At 38.7% G+C, this 6996-nt stretch overlaps 1 protein-coding gene across 9 annotated transcripts in view; it reads left to right on the forward strand.

The window, feature by feature from the left end:
- LOC117403094 (endoplasmic reticulum membrane-associated RNA degradation protein-like) overlaps positions 1 to 6996 on the forward strand; it is a 144196-nt gene that overhangs the window by 11096 nt on the left and 126104 nt on the right. For 7 of the 9 annotated variants that reach the window (XM_034005017.3, XM_034005024.3, XM_059024335.1 and 4 more), the window contains exon 2: positions 2502 to 2571. The exons of the other annotated variants lie outside the window; for them this stretch is intronic. The gene's annotated coding sequence lies outside the window, so the exon portion shown is untranslated. The remainder of the gene's footprint in view (positions 1 to 2501; positions 2572 to 6996) is intronic. 9 annotated transcript variants of the gene reach the window in all.

Here is a 6996-nt window from a genome sequence, read left to right on the forward strand (position 1 = left end):
AAAAGGATACACGTGACTCTAAACAAGAAGAAAACATTAGTTACAATAACTCAGGCATTTAATTGTGTTGATCTTTTAATGTCCAATATAGTCTGTAACCATCTTTTTGAAATCAAGCTTACAAAAAAAGCTGCTCCCTACTCCTATAGTTTTATCTGGTTATAAAGGATCTCCATGAGCTTGTATGAATGAGCAAATCTACAGCTGCAGCTTCTACAACTTCTTAGAACTCGAACCATTTCAGCTAGCAACTTCATATTTGAGTGTCTATAGATTTCAGATAGTATTATGTGATTATGTAAAACAAGTTTCCATGTTGTTATTTTATAAAGCTACTGCAGCCACCTAAGTGTCCAAGCCTCATATCTCAGAAACCATTTGAGGAAGTGACTTCATATTTGCACGGTTTCATACTGTAGGGCTAATTTTGATCACAGGGTAAGGTACTAAGGTATAGGTTGTTGCTGCCTGATTATGGGGCGCCAGGTAGGGTTGGACGATAATGACATATTCAGCTATCGATTATCGTCTGTAAATTATCACAATTATCATAATTATCAGCCGAATAAATAAAATATGTAAAATTCTTGTGATTTATTAAATTTATACTTGAGCAGCATGACAACTGCCAGTCTAAGTCACTGAGTTTAAAAGAAAAAAAACTAGACTATATATGCAGAGTTTTAACATTTCTGGTGGGTGCCCAGAACAAATGTGGGTATAAAAATACACCTATTGTAATTTGTATACTAATAAATTATGTAGTTTTCCTGTAAAATAATACATATATTTCTTATGGAAATATTTTATGTTAATTCGAGAACGTTTTACTTTCATAAAAAAAAATGCCACCAAATGTATTAATATAACAAAAAAAATTGCTAACGTTACCTTGGAAGCATTGGTTCTCTTACTTGTGTGGCGAATTTTCCATTAAGAGAATCGAACTAGGTTTGTGTCTGTGTGTGTCTCTGTATATAGCGTTGTATACTATTAGGAACATACTGAGTTTTGCACATCGCTGCTTGTATGCAGACAGTTTAAAATAAACCGCCTATTCTTCCATTAAAAAAGTTAACTTTCTATTTATGCAACTACCCTGTTTTACAATAGCAACACCATGGGAACAGGTGTACATATACATACATACATACATACATACATACACATATACATACATACATACACAAGGGTTCTGAGCACCCGCTTATTTATCCCCATGCGGTGCATAGGCTGCAGTATAGTACTCATTTCTATACTGAAGTTTAAAATAAAAAAGCAACTAAGTTGTTCAGGCTATATTAAATGTTTGCCATAAGGTTGTGCTTTTTTGTTGCTTTCTTTTTGCAATTACATTCAATTTACGTAAAAAAAAATAAAAAGTAAATATTGTGTCAAAATGTACTTTTCTACATTAATTTTACAGTGGCCTAGCGTTTTTTTTATTATAAAAAAACATTTATTTTTGTTAGAAAACCAGTCATGCTTTGCCAGTGTACAACTTATTATCAAAATGAAACTATGATGCAAGTTAAAAGCCGAAGCATATTGTTTAAAATCAATACTTACTGTAACTTACTGTACAATACTTACTGTTTTACGCCTCACGCAGACAGTTTGGTGCCGCTTACTGCTCAATGCAGCTGCTTCATTGGGTCACGGACAGTAATTATGATTATCAATAATTTTTGTATGAGATAAAATCACTGCAAAAAAATGTGATTATCGATATTATCAATTATTGTTCCATCCCTAGCGCCAGGTGGGCACAAACGGGTGCAATCGGACTTTGCCCTGTGACGTGATTTTGGTTCCCTTTCAATTCGAAGACGACCACCAAGACATTACGTATGGGATATGCCTGCCCATTGGTTAGGTATTGCTGAGCTCTCTATACCAGAGCTGCCAATAGGCCCCTTCCTGTGATGATGCACTCGGTCCCGCCCACTGAGGGGGTAAAACTTTTTTATTAACAAGTGTAACAGGGCGAGGTGCCCTGTACATTGATTTGTTTATTTCATGTTAGAACGGGGTCCCCCTCCGCCCCTGTGTTATTTTGTAATTGGTGTTTTATGGTTTATTATTGTATTTATATTTGTCGGCGAAGCGCAGTGTGTTTTTGTTATTGTTTCTGTATTATTGTTTTATTTAAAATGTGTTCCGGCACAGGCGAGAGCGGGTACTCGTCCTCTGCCAGGAATAATTAGAAAACCTTGTGCCGAAGGTGGCCATGGTCACCTGCATAAAAGCCTGCAGCTCGCTGCCCTCAGTGTGGGTGTTAGAGCGGAGAGAGCGAGCGAGGAGCGAGAGAAAACGAAACTAAAAGAAAAAACGTAAAGGATCAGTGAAGGCTATTGCCCAGCCTGATCGTGTTGTTTGTGTTCGTGATTAGTTTTGTTTAACATTTTTATTTTGATCTGTGAGCAAGTGTTTTGTGTTAAATATTTATTTTATTTTTGTATTATTTAAATAAACGGTGCCGCCGTGTCTTTCTTTTGCAGCTGCAGTTACCTGTGTGTGTTCTTCCTGCATCTGGCCTGACGTCACGTCTCAGCCATCCTGCCACTACAAGTAATAACATTTTTTCTCAAAAAGATAGGTGTCAGAATTATTGGCACCCCTAAAGAGTCTTAGAAATAAAATCAAACAAAATTAAATCTGCATTAACATTCTACTTTTTTAAGTTCACCTCAGTCTTAAGGAACTGTATTCATCTATAATTTTTTGCAAACTTTAAGCTATTGCCCTTGTGATGTTTTCCTAAGAGTGGCTTTTTCCTTGGCCTGCGACCACTGAGACCTTCACCATGCAATACTCGACCTATGGTTGAAATGGAAACCCCAGTCCCATTTGCAGCCATTTCACTTTGAATATTCACTTTGGCAGTCAATCTCGAATTTAACCTTCCTCACAATTCTTCTACTTGTTCTTGGTGAAAGTACCTTCTTTCTTCCAGACCAAGGGAGCGTTGTGACAGTACCATGAGTCTTGTACTTCTTGATAATAGAAACAATAGTTGAAATTGGGATACTCAAATGCTTGGAAATCTTCTTGTATCCTTCTCCAGCTTTATGACAATAAATAATTTTCTGCCAAAGGTTTTCAGATAGCTCTTTACTTTTTCTCATATTGACTTTTGGTAATGACAGCAATCATCCCTTGCCTAACCCTTTTATACTCTCTAAGAATGTTCACCTACAATCCAGCATTTTCTAGACTTTTTTCTAGAATTAGGTTCTGCATTATCATATTGCTGCTCTTATTCAGATTCTGGATGTGTTATGTGAATCATGTTGTGTCAGTCATGGCAGAGATTTGATGTTAAAAACAAAAAAAAGACCCTGCAGCGTTTTGCTAAAACTGCCCCAAAATAGACAACCCATCTAGCATCATTTTCTCCCGCAAAACATAATTTAAAAATAGCCCAATTGGCAGCACTGCAGCTGACATCCGACGGCCCAGACGAAAGGCTCACTCGTGGTCCACCAATTGAAGAACGCTGCTTTCGAGGTTATGGACTGTCCAGCCAAAAGTCTCCTCCGTGGACGACCAGGAGTTGGCTGCAGCGGTTCCTTCCCCACATCCCGGATATAACTTGTTCTATCTTTGTTCACTTCTCTGGACGTCTGGGGTCATCTCAATTGTGTTCCTGGGATTCTTCTTTAAAGGGGATCCATCCTGAGTTTACCTGTGTTCCAGGACAACTCCAGCAGAGGGAGCCTGTCTTGTACTTACCTGTGTTGCAGGATTACTCCAGCAGAGGGAGCACGTCTTGTACTTACCTGTGTTACAGGACTACTCCAGCAGAGGGAGCCTGTTTTGCACTTACCTGTGTTACAGGACTACTCCAGCAGAGGGAGCCTGTCTTGTACTTACCTGTGTTACAGGACTACTTCAGCAGAGGGAGCCTGTCTTGTACTTACCTGTGTCACAGGACTACTCCAGCAGAGGGAGTCTGTCTTGTACTTACCTGTGTTACAGGACTACTCCAGCAGAGGGAGCCTGTCTTGTACTTACCTGTGTTACAGGACTACTCCAGCAGAGGGAGCCTGTCTTGGACTTAACTGTGTTACAGGACTACTCCAGCGGAGGGAGTCTGTTTTAAAATTACCTGTGTGGCGGAACTACTTCAGCAGAGGGAGTCTGTCTTATACTTACCTATGTAGAAGAGTTACTCCAGCAAGGGGGAGCCAGCTCTGTGTTCACCTGTGTTACAGGACTACTCCAGCAGAAGGAGCCCATCCTGTACTTACCTGTGATCCAGGACAGCTCTAAGGAAGAGAGCTGGACCTGTTCTTACCTGTGGACTGACTCACTTCGGCAGAAGGAATCTCTGTACTGCTCTCCTGTCTCCACGTCTACAGTGGCCAGTGTGGTTCGCTCCAGTGGACTCTGTCCCATCTAAGTGGATCTTGCACAGGCCAAAGCCTGTAGAAGTGTAGTAGTCTTGAAGTAGCTTAGAGAGGGTTGAAGAAGTGAGTTAGTCAGTGGCCCGTACAGGGCATTAGCCTTTGGCAGAACTTGCTTATTGTGTAAATATTGTAAATAAAATATACTTGCCTGCAAACGTATCGAGTCTGTGCCAGTGATGGGAGCGGGAAACCAGTGATCAGCAGCACTACACTACTGGATCTGTTACACTACTTAAATATCACAAGTACATGGTGATTTAAAATGGTCTGTGTTGGCTACAAAAAAAAATGTAAAAGCAGACAAAATAGATTTTTTAAAAACAACCTTGAATGACATTCATCAACGTTTAAGTTTTGTACACCTCTAAAATGTATGTTGACACATTAATTAATATGACCGTGTTTTTTTTTTTTCTTAAAAAAAACAATTTTTTTTTTTTATGAAGTTTTAAAACCACAGACAATGTCAAATGTATTAGTAAATGATATAACATGCCACTGGAGCCTATCAACCTAAAAAAAAACTAAACAAAAAAAAACAAAACAAAACAAAAAAACATCGTATACGACTAAGCATAGACTGTTACATTGTCTATTATTACAAAAGCAGACACACAATTGAAATCAATGCCATTCTTCACAAGCGCCTTAATGATATCCTGACCTACTACTGTTGTGTGGTTAGAGTCAAGATGCAGTGTATCTATCAAGTTCCTCTTAAAGCTGTAAAGCTCTGTGGGATGAAAATAATGTAAAACACAGTTGCCTTGATCATCATTGTCCTCATCGCATACAACGCAAACAGACTCAGAATTGTTCATTTGGCCATTTTAAATATTCCTTGTGTGCTGCATACAGTCACTGTTAGGCACGGCTCCACAATTCAGGATTTTTTTCATAAAAAAAACTTTTTTTTTTAGTATTTCATTGACCAGCTAAGTCAAACATGTTGACATTACGTGTTTCTCCACTTTCTGTGCTCTTTTTAAACAATCCTGTGATTTGTGACCTGCTTGTTTGGTAGTTGTTTAGCCTGAACTTCAAGTTTTGGTTTTCTTGTTTTTGTGTACTGCGCTGTCAAGATGCTTGTCAATGGTACCTTTTCTTAGATGATCCAAAGACACATTATAAGTTGAGCAAAACAGAATCCCAGCATCTGTATGCAACGTCCCCTTTTCATAGCTCTGAACACGATCTGTTGAAATGAATTTTTAATGTTAATCATACACTGCAAGCTAATAAATCAACACTATCTAAACAACCATTTTAAACTTCCCGTCTCTGAATCGCATGGTATCTCATTGTACAGTATGAGGAATTCACCAATCATGAAGCTGGTATTTGTTTGACCCTGTTGCCGTAGTAACCGGCATTGACGCCGGACCGTGTACAGCTACTGTAGCGCTGCATCTACTTGATAAAAGTATGAATTCAACAGGGGAGGTGAAGAGTAATTAAAATACTGTAAGGAAAATAAAATGCATATTTTTCACAGAAGGCAGTCAAATACATGATTTCTATGAAATTTGTGATACCATTAATTTTTCTGGGACCCTACGTATAAGGCTAGTATGATCTGTGCTCAATCTGTATCTAGTTATTGCCTCCTCACATAGCCCTAGTACCGTCTGCCTGGTCTGAAATACTCTCTCCCTGACTCTTCTTCTCGCTCTCCTGTGCAGCTCTTCTGCTGGTTCTGTGACACCACCTGGTTTCAATAAGCGGTACTTTTAACACGTGTTGAGGCACCTAGTAAAGTTAGCGCCCTGAAATGAATATGGTTTGCATATCAGATACCTCCCTCGCAGTATTTTGTGGCATAATTTGCATACATTTCCACACATTAACATTATTGAGTATATTTAAATGACTTGAACACGATACTTTTTCCATGCACTAGGTTGCCTGCCACTGATTAGTGAATACAGCAGGTGTACGAAGCATGCAGTAAAGGGGCTTACTGCATGCAAAACGTTACCGCTGTTTAATGAATGAGGCCCATAGTGTTCGTCAGTGTTGTAACCCTCCACGTGACAGGATACCAAGCTTATAGGCATTTTTGTTTTCTATAGGTCTCGTGTTCAGATGTGTGTCACTGATTAATACATTGGTGTGTAAAGAGTGCTCCCTTGAAGTTTGCATTGTTGCTACAAACTGTTTTTGAGTAGTGTATGTGTGTATAGGTAGATAGATGGATAGATATAAATAAAATATTACTTTTTGAATAACAAAGCACAAAACTGTGAGTACATTTTTATGCAGTCATTCTGAGTGGATCTAGGTTTGGTTGCTCCAACTCTTGAGTTTTTATAATTTCTGTACTTTATCTGCCAGGAGATGCTGTCTGTACTGAGCAGTCTTCCTCATTAAAATTGTGATTCTTTCAACACTGCTGGCTCCATCTACTGTGAACAGAGCTGAATGGTCACAATCAGAGAGCTTGTTTTTACAGTAGTGGCAGAAGATGACACTGACATATTTGTTTTACAGATGAAACGAGATTAGGACACTAACGTAAATAGATTTGCTTATGATATCTTCAAATTGCTTTAGTATGCGAGTTAGTAAATGTAAACTATTATGT

The sequence above is a fragment of the Acipenser ruthenus genome, chromosome 5 (assembly GCF_902713425.1).
Source record: "Acipenser ruthenus chromosome 5, fAciRut3.2 maternal haplotype, whole genome shotgun sequence".
NCBI classification, from domain to species: Eukaryota; Metazoa; Chordata; class Actinopteri; order Acipenseriformes; family Acipenseridae; genus Acipenser; species Acipenser ruthenus.